Genomic DNA, 10,883 nt, shown 5'->3' with positions numbered 1-10,883 from the left:
CCCTAATGTGCCGTACATGAAGACCATTCTCCCTCGACACCTACCGTTTAATACAAGAAAAGTACATCGGAATTTGTGCATTGAACAAACTCAGTGTTTAAATCACGAATACTTTTAGTTAAATGTACCCTATTCAGTTTACATAAAGCTAATGATGTCAGGTATGGTGAATGAATGAATACGTGAGCTAAGTCTAGTAGTTTGAGTACAACCAAATACAGCCTTATCGACATAAACATCCCTCGATTCACCAAGCAGGTGTGTGGCAGGGAGTGTAATCAGCAGGCTTCAAGGATAAGTGATAAGGGAGGAAATGGAAGAAAAAGAGAAAAGGAAAAAATTTTCTGTAAAAATCTATGAAATAACGTTTACATTTGTTTATATACCGGAGGATGACAGTTCAAAACAAGACTTAATTCACCTAATAAATTAGGTATTTGTTGTGTGTAAAAAAGGGTATAAAATTAATTACAACCGACAGTTATACGACACGCCTCCCGCATAAGAAAGACGGTTCATGCAGAATTGAAAATAAAGAATGGGAATTCTACAATTACATTCTCTGCATACATCACATGCATGTAAAAGACGAGACTGGATCAAAAATAGTTAAGGCGTGCATGGTAAATTGCCTTGCATTGTATGAGATTTTAACATTGTAGGTTTGCTCATGTAGGTAGACTAAGCATTGTAAATTTACATGCCTTGCCACATATCATAGCGGTAGCTCGCTGGTTAACTTATAGATTTAGAAGATTCGAACTTCTAAGCCGTCAAGTTAATAAACTCAGGAATATTTTATCCAAAGATAAACCTTGGACCCACCAAAAACACGTTGAGTGTTCTTTCGTACTGTCGTAGCAATTTTAGTGCCCCTTGCTGTTAAAGTTGCTATCGGCAGGCGGGCTCAGAACTCTGGTTTTCGTACGCCCCCCTTCTACTCTCGGGTACTCCTCAAAACATCCTAAACCTATCCTAAGCTGTACACGTGATCGTAGGACCCAGCAACTCGGCGATAATAGCGGCAGCGTCATGCACACCATCGCTTTCTGCTGGAATAACTCCAGCTCTGATGTTTTTTCTATGATGAGGAAAAAAGTTCTTTGTGAGTCTCCCCGCTTTCGTCGACGCGCAAGGAATATATACGGTATAGTTATCGGAGCAAGTTAGAAGAGAGATAAGAGGGGACAAAAGGCATAGGCATTGGAAGGAGTGGGCAGGGAGAAATAAGGTCGCAGTAGTCGTGGATTTTGTCCAAGACGACGAGATAAAATGAGAGATCTTTTTAAACTTCTTTTTTTTTCAGTGAGAATAATCAAACTGAAGGGGTCAGGAACTGCCACACACAAGGGCTGTCGGCCTGCCATAAAGGTGGGCATTCTCGGAGTGCACGTGGGTGAGCATGTGCCATTCTGAGAATGGGAAGGGGCGTTGTAACCCCCCCCCTCGCCCGTGTTGTCCCTTTAGGATGGTGGTAATGGTGGAGAACGCCTCAGTTTGTAAATGTTTTTCCATCCCAGATTTCAAGCAAGCTGGCGTTTCACAGGCGGAGGGCGAGTTCAATGCGGATCTAAAGGCGATGTTATTTCGATACCGATCCTGGTAGAAATTCGAAGTGCGAGGCATGTCGGTAGCAATTTGGTAGATTTCTAGTCCTGTGAAAAGAGGAGTAAAGGCCAGTTGAGGGTCCTGGTTCGATTCTTCGTGATTATGCACGCCCACCGCTTCACCTGTGCAGGGTAATCTTTCTGGTTGTACTGGGCACTGTCTCGGGTAGCCCATAAGGTAAAGAAACTGCATTTCCTACCCTGAAGTTTGATACGTGCTCACACGCTATTGAGCTTATTTTAAGTATTATATTTTGACCTCTCCCCTCATAAAACATACGGGAGAGGGACCTTTGACCTCATCAACCACGGGTTGATTACTAATATCTTAATACAAAAGTATTTTCAAATCGCCGAGCCTCGATGTCAATGCGGCACTTGTGACGAACTTTGATATTTCTCTGAATGAATTTAAAAGCCCAACTTTACGCTTTCGGTTTGTATCGAAACGCGGTGCTCTAAATCGAAGGTTGAGCAGTCTTACGTGTTTCGATGGGGTAAGGTAAACGAGAGTAGGGCTCACAAGCCTGTGAAGGTTAAAAGGGAATAACTAGGGTCTCCTAGGTGGAAGGTCTCACTATTTCTTTTCGACTTTCAACGCATGGGCGTGAATTAGGTCTGAGATTGGATAAATGTGTTTGCCTTCGTTTCTTTTTCGGGATATGTCCCGCGGCAATGAGCTCTGAGACGGTTCAAGAGATTGCATCTCACGCCGCCGGATTACAAGAGGGCAGGACAATGGGCGCCACAGTTCACATTTTTCGTCCCGCGCCTCTCCCAACTAAATGGTTAGGGGGTCGTCGCAGTCTCGTGATCCAATTCACAGGGAACAATGACGGATGAAGGATTTCGTGCGCAGACTTCGTTTATTTTGTCGACGCTATCTCGAGGATTGCTCGGAATCAACAAATGCGAGGAGTTGAAAGATATTTGCATTTATATCGTCAAGAACGGTCCAGATTATAAATTTCTCCTCCCAGAAGGAGGATCAATGCAGAGAGAAGTCTGGCTTTGAGTAAGTTAAGGTATTCCGCAATTACGTGAGTGTATGCAGCTATAAAACGGTAAGTATCTACTGCTGTGTGTAGGGTAGCCAAGCAACCGAAAATCCTGAAAAAATCGGGGAAAATTAAGGAAATCGTAGGCACCTAGAAAAATTAAGGAATATCTCCAAAAATCGGGAATATTTTCATAAGATGTCAAAACGCGTTTAGAATAAACCTAAAGCACGTTTTTAAGTTGAAGACGAAGAAAAACGATTTTTTTGTAGTAAAATGCCCTTTGGTCAGTCACTGAAGATTACAATGTGGTCGTTAAAGCTAGCATGGTTTTTTATCTTTCTTAAAGTGTTTACTGTGGTAGGTGGCAGAAAATAAAAATTCATGTGTATCCTCGCAGATTTCCTGAAAATAGTTCTTTTTGAAAGAAAAATGTGCCTACACTGCATATTTAATACATAAACTTGAGGTGTATGCAGTGCTTGGTAAGGATAAATTTCCTTTTGTAAATATTTATGTATTATTTTTGTAAATAAATGTCATAAAATTACATATTTTTTACATTAAAACGAATTAACATAGATAAACTCTGGAATTTGTTTAAATTCCATGAAAGATACGTGATTCAGGCTGGGCCAAGCATTTTTACCAGAGCATTGCAAATTGCATCTGAACACGGCAAGTTAGTCATAGCGAGTACTAAAATATAAAAATCTCAAAACCTTTAATGCTTCTGTGTATGCAAAACTCAGATTTTTCAATTACTGCGTTTTATGACAAGAACTAAATTGTGAAAAAAATTAGTACCTGAATTGAACTTCATGATAATTAATTCTTTTCACTTTTCCTGAGGAGTTATAACTACGACCGAATATTGCACCCGTTTAATTCCTTCCTCACGCACCAATCACTCTTAATCCATGAATAATATAAAAAAATCACTGTGATTCGGAATGAAAAATTATCAATTTAATTGATTACATTTTAGTGGTGAAACTCAAGATGCGTAGGTGGAAATTTCAGGGAGGACAGGTATGTCAATCCTCCCCCCCCCCCGACTTCATTTGTCTTATTTATTTAACTCCATAGAAGAATGGAACAAACGGATTAAAAATGAATCGAATAATAATTTTTCGACAGTTGGAGAAAAACTGTTTTCCCGGCCAACACATTAAAGTTTTACGGAATCATTGAAAGCAACGCCGTCGTACCTTTCTCCCACCGCGTCACGAAGCCAATTGGCGACTGCCTCTTGCAAATCCTCGTCTGACTTGAATTTCTGTCCTCCAAAGTGTTTTTTGAGAGCGGGAAACAAGTAATAGTCGCTGGAAAAACCGTCCGGGATGTGAAGAGGGTAGTCGACGATATCCCAGCCGAATTCATTGAGTAGGGTGGTCGTTTGATGTGACACACGTGGACGGGCATTGTCATGATGCAAACACACTCCTTTGGTGAGAAACCTTGTTATGACCGAGGACCTCCGACGCAATATTCTGCACAGAGAAGGAGCTACACTCGTCATTAAGGCTTTCCTTTTTCTCACGGATGGTAATTCTCCGGTTATTGCACACCGTCTCGTAAATTGGAGCCACCGTTAATTCCGACAAACTGGACCGCTCCGACCGCTGCTCATCGTGGACGTTTTTCCGGCCATCAGAAAACTCCCTGCACCACTTCATCACATTTTTTATGTCCATATACTTCTCACCGTACACTTCCACCAAATGGCGATGAATTGATATCGGAGGAGTAGTCGTCAGTTGGCTTCGCGACGCGGCAGGAGAAAGGTACGACGCCGGTATTAAAAAGCTGCTTAGAAGGATGCAAAAAGTGATTGATCGTAGAGGTAACTATGTAGCAAAATAGCTAAATGCTCAATATTTCTAACGATATGTGCAAAGTTGAGAATAAGTTTGATTTTTCATGAAAAAAATAGGAAACCTTACTTTTCGAATCGCCCTCGTATAAACTTTTTTACTTAATTGATTTTAACTTATACGGAAAGTGCAAGAAATAAATTATTTTCATTAATCTAAATGCATTCATTTTTTGCGGATAAAAATCAATTAGGCCCTTTGTTTACTTTCAATGTTCTGATAGGGTATCCGTATTACATTGAATCAATCAGAAAAATTAATGCGAATTTTTCAAATTTCGATTAAAAAATAATAAATGTCTGCGCTTGTAGCCACTCTATTCCTTTGCTTTTAGGAATATTTATTAAAAATTTTCCACAAAAATATTTATCTCCTTTCAGGTTTGACATCAGAAGAAGGAGCTTATTACGTATCCTGGGGAGATGGTTTCCTAAACTTAGGATATAAAATTGATAAAAATTGCTTATGTTATTTCTGGTAAAAGTTCAAATATGGTTCGTTCAATGTTACGCCCTCAATCCCTCTCTCACACGTGTACAATAGGTTCAAAAGTCGAACGCAGAGATGATTAACTCGTGACGCCCACTTCGGTGAAGCCTTCGCTCGGTGATGCACGTAAAGCGATTACGACTCACTTTCAGCGGCGAGTGGTCTCTACCGTGTAAAGAGGGGAGGGAAGGAAATGGTGAGTATTTAGTTGAACCCTTTGTGCTGCAGTGAATGAATATAAGTGAACAGGGAACGGGGTCACCACATGATAACTGGTCATGGAGGTGACATGTACATTCACATATTATTATGAAAATAAGCTGGTCAAATGTCTAGGGGGACTGACATGAATAACAAATTCCATTATAGCAAGGATAAATGTACACTTATGGTGCCCGTTTATCTTTCGTATTTCCCAAAAGTGAATATTTTAATGCTCAATAAACCATTTAATTCAAAAAGAATATATTTAGTTTCTCCTGATCATCTTAAAGCATTATAACTAGATGGTAGTGAAGTGGGTTTGATTTTTTTCTACATTGCTATTTTGAGATTTATTACCAGTTTCGCACCCATTACCTCCTTCTCTATTTTATAGTTATCTATGTGTTTTAACTGATGTAACATTTTATTTCATCTTCACAAAGCTATCCCTTTCATTTCGCTTTTCTCTTTTACAAGATTTGTTGTAAATTGTTCGATAAAACCTACATCACCTAGTAACCTGAATAGTCTGTAACACATATGTGTATGAGGGTAAAAACAGCATCACCCCCCGTTAAATTATTCTATGTAATTTTAGCAAGGCTTCTCATTAATTCAATCCACTGGCCATCGTGAATTTTCACTCACCATACGGACCTACGCAATTTAAAATAATTATCGGTTTCGGATAAGTCACCCTTTTTTGTAACTCCTTTCTTCTGCAAAATATTTAATAATTTTGTCAAATTTAATCTGTCGAAGACCTTCAAGAAATGAACAAACCTATAAATACGTTCTGCATGTGTACAGTATTCCCATCTATTGACAATCTCGTTACTGCTCTGGCATCATGCGCACGTCTAAACATTTCTTAATCTAAAATTATATTTGCTCAATATTTTCCATCATTCCGTTAATGGTGTGCGTGTGAAATCCGATCGATAGTGTTAAAGTAATCACATATGGTACCATTTCTTCTTCATTGGGATTGGCTAAAATACTGATCAAGTAATTTATACATATTTTTGATCATTTGGTTGTGCTGTAGGCTGTGTCCATCTAAAACTTACATTAACCGATAGAATACCAAATAATTAGGCATGATTGTGTATAAATGTGCACGTTATATATATATATATATATATATATATATATATATATATATATATATATATATATATATATATAATGTATAACACTTAGCACTAGTGGACACAGACAAAAACACAGAAACATACAAAAAAAGAGACTCACTATTTTTCGAATTTTCGGTGGTCGTTGCCACCTTTATCAAGGAAGAGAGGGACAGAACTCATATATATATATATATATATATATATATATATATATATATATATATATATATATATATATATATACTCATATATACAGAAACATATATAAGGAAAAGGGATAGGAACACGTATAAAGGACGAGCATCCGCCCGGCAAGTGGAAAGATCCGGTGTTCGAGTCCCGGTTGAGGAAATATTTTTACTCTTGTGATCCGTTCGATTCCGCCTTCCCCACCTCTATTGTGTTCGTCCTTTATACTTGTTCCTATCCCTTTTCCTTATATATGTTTCTGTATATATGAGTATTTATTCGCCGTTTGGCGGGATTTCGTGTTTGAATGTGTATATATATATATATATATATATATATATATATATATATATATATATATATATATATATATATATATATATATATATATATATATATATATATATGTATATATATACATTTATTTATATAAATAAAACCAAAAACAACGTAATCAAATCAACCCGAATGTCGGTTTGGTAGGTGATGGTAGAGTTCATCCTGTGTTAAGCCCAACGGCGTGTGAAATTCACACATCAGGGTAGGGGGGGCAGATCCTATCCCGGTGCCAATTATTGTTTCCAAGGAAGATCTGGTACCCGAAAAATCACATAGCTTGGATGGAGCTGCAGGTGCCCAGATAGGCTTGAGCGGGAATCGAACCCGGACCCTCCGGTCCGTAGTCCAACGCTATACCCCTGCGCGCGACCAAAATAAATAAATATATATGTACACATATATATATAAACACTTATATATATGCATATATACACTTATAAACACATAGTATGGAATCAATTACTGATGTGATTTCCCGTTGCCTCCCTCAATAGTGTTTTCAGCGTGACACCATCACTCAATCGCAGCCCCGCTGGAGTCAAACGCTTTTGCAGCAGCCTCACTGAGGGACAGATACTGCGCCGACTATCTTTCGCCTGGCTCCTACCCTTTGAACTATCTGGCATGGGTGATCCTACCAGGGGCAAATATCATTGCTCCCTCCAGCATATCACTAGGGGTCATCAGTAATCCTAAGCTCTCCCACCACGTCAACCCATATGCGGTTGAAAATTTTTTCATAATTGAGATAGAAACTCAAGTGGTCTGAAAATTAGTTACTCATAGTGAGGAGGGAATGAGAATGGAGTTATTTGAAGGCTAATATATTTTGCCCATGCTGGAATTAAACCAAGGACATCTGCACCAACACACCACCCCACAAGTCGCAGGGACTTTTAATGTGGGTTTGTTAGGGCTAGCTTTTATTTAGAAGCAACTCTTTCATGAATATATATTTCATACGCATGAGTACAAATACGCATATGCCTTTTAACATTATATATTTGAATGAAGTTAAAAAAATACATTTTAAAATTTATAAACGCGGTTTTTTCATTGCAACGTGCCTTGAGAGTGAAGTACGAATTCCAATAGTTAGATTTTTGAGATATATATATTACTTCAATACAAAAACTGAAATTATTAATTGTTATTAGTAACGAAGCCAGATTTTCTATTGTAATGTTGAGTGTTGAGTACAGGAGACCTGGAGCGGGAGAATGGAATTTTCTTTTAAAAACGTGACTCATCATTCGGAAGACGATTCGTCGGTCACGCTGCACGAAAGGCAGCTCACGCTTAGACATCACGCCGCTTACATGCACCAATGATTTTCCGTTTTTTTTCTTTTAATCTCGAATATATATGTTATTGTTTTCTAAATATAAGTAGAGATGACTCAACGGATAACTGTCGGAAATTTGGACGCTCAACCACTGCTGGCGATGAGTAGCATAACATGGGAAGTTTGATAACAGTGGAGAAGAAGGGGAGCCGGAGATGTATTCGGATGGATTTGGAAGGAATCATGGACTCTTAAAAGAGAGAGAATTGGCGGGAGGGAGAGTTGGAGGGAGGAGAGAGAGTTTGCATGGGTTGTGCGTGTGGGGTTGTTTGGTAAGGGTGGAAGAGACAAGAGTGGAATAGGGGGTGGGTGTGGAGGGAATAGGGAGGAAGAGGCGGGCGGGAGGGGTGGATGAAAGGGCGGGGGTTTGAGTGGGGTGGTGTGTAATAGGCGGGCAGTGAGCCCCTTTCTCCCGATCACTCCCCCCCCCTTCACCTCACCCCCTTTTCACCCTCTTACTTATACCTTACTCACGTCCCCGCCAATCACAGCGGCACTCCTGTCAGAGCCATCTGATGGACTTCGCTTGTACCTAAGGGAGTAGATTTGGCGGGGGAACGGTGAGGAGTGGGGTGGGGGCGGGGAGTCTTAGAGGGGTTTTCGAGGAGGGGGGGGTTCCTTGTGGATTCTGTCGGTGGGTTGGGGTGTGAGTAAAGGGGCTTGAGCTGTGAGTTTGAGGGCGAAGCAGAAAGGGGGGGGGAGTGCGTGCTTCAGTCACCTCGCTCCTCTCTTCACCTGGAGCGGCTCTTCTTTGTGCGGATTCCGCTTGAATGGAGAACTTCGAGGGAGGTGGGGGGGGAGAATTTCCTGGATGTGTATCGATAATTTGCCCTCGTCTCTCTCGGGTCTCTCTGTTGCGGAATTAGTTGTGTAGGCGCTCAGCTCGAGTAACTGGTAACAATTCGCGGAGCCTTTCCCGAGGAAAATCATTTTTTACGAAGTATAAATATAACCCGTGCGTTTGAAACTTTCCAGAAAAAAAATGCCTAAACTTTTTCCAAACTTAATCGACCTCCAACATGGAAATTCAAGTAGCATGCAATAATTATTCATTTAATCTCGTTTATAACAATTTCTTTAAGAATATTAAGACATCTGTAACCCATTAAATTTTTGAGCTTACTTTATGCAAATGAATTCCGGTATTAAGTTTCTATTTTCGCGTTGTATTTTTCAATTCTTTTTTTACTTGTTCATATAATTTGACCAGATGATTTTCTTCTAAGTATGTACATTTGTGACCTCTTGGGTGGATGAATAAATGCCATGGGAGTAAATAAATAACATGGTGGAACACTCAAATGAAGAAACGGGAATTGACAAAATTACCTACTGCAATTGACTTTTCAAAAGCAAACTACGAAAATAAATTTATTTCTTAATAATTACGAAATTTTAAAATTAATTAATAATAAGAGAGGGAGGTACGAAGTATTTTTAGCTTAAGAATGAGTTATTTTAACTTTAAATGTGTGGTTTTCGTATGTTTTGTGTTATTTCAGCTAGGAAGAAGGAATGAGGTGGTGTGTCCTATCCTTACTTGGCAGAGTACTGCTTAGTACTATCATGTGTCTTATTTCTCAATTAATCCAAGTTATTAATTCTTGCGCGATTTTATTGCTTCCTTTTGTCAGTTAAAGCCGTCATTTCTTCAGTACTTTCAGCCTGTTTTGTAAAAGTCATAACTAAATTTACACACTTTAATACCTGATAAAAATATACTTTACTTCGCAAGTACTCTTTGATATAATTTTTCTCAGTAAAAATGCTGATACAGGCTACTTTATATATGATTCTTATAACTTTATTTTGTAAAAAGAAGTATATTCCAAAAAACGAAATGGCAATTTTTGTTGGGGTTTATCTATATAATTGTTTCTGATAGTTTAAAATGTTTTCAAAATTTAACGTTATAACGCATGGAAAAGCCAACATATTTTCTGATTATTTTTCAATAATTCTATCGTATCTTTAAAGAGAAAATGAATATTAATGGAAAATAATCTAATAAGTAATAAGATGCTTAGAGTGACACACGTCAAATAAAAGATAATTCGCTGTAGATAGCTGAGGAAGAAAGAAAGAGAGATTAATGTAATAAGGATGGAGCAAAATGAGATACTTTAAGCTTAAACATAATATTCTTTCACATAAGTCTATGTCTTAATAGCGGATATGGAAGCGAAGAATGATGATAATATTAGTGTATGGCATTCAATGGAAAACATTTTCCAGCGGTTTTTCTGTCTTTCCCGTCTCTTCAGTTGTTTTCGTGAAGTCATCTTTCTTTAACAATTCCTAGAAATTTGTTTAATTCCGTTATAATGTTCTTCGAATCTTCCTATGAAATTTCTTGCTTCGACATTTTCCCCCGTTATACACGGATCAGTCAAATTATGCATTGTGGTCATTCTTTTGGTTTTTTGGTGTTACCTCTTTTCCCCGAAATAAATATAATAAGCAGGAAACCACATTGCGAGAAAATTATCATGTGCGTCAAGAGAAATGACAGGTATACCTTCCCTTTCCTTGCGTGGCCAAGTATTTTTGTAGAGCTAATGTACTTGCCTATTTTTTATAAAACTTTTTAAGGGGATTGTAGTAGTAGTTTTTATGGGAGGCGACCGACAGCTAAGGTCATTTGCGCCATTAAGGATAGACAGGAAAGGATGGGTGGAGAGAAACTTGGTATCGGCATG

This window comes from Hetaerina americana, unplaced genomic scaffold (assembly GCF_022747635.1).
Source record: "Hetaerina americana unplaced genomic scaffold, ioHetAmer1.1.p SCAF_6, whole genome shotgun sequence".
Lineage (NCBI taxonomy): Eukaryota > Metazoa > Arthropoda > Insecta > Odonata > Calopterygidae > Hetaerina > Hetaerina americana.
The sequence above is the reverse complement of the archived record's forward strand: the minus strand, read 5'-3'. Positions refer to the sequence as shown.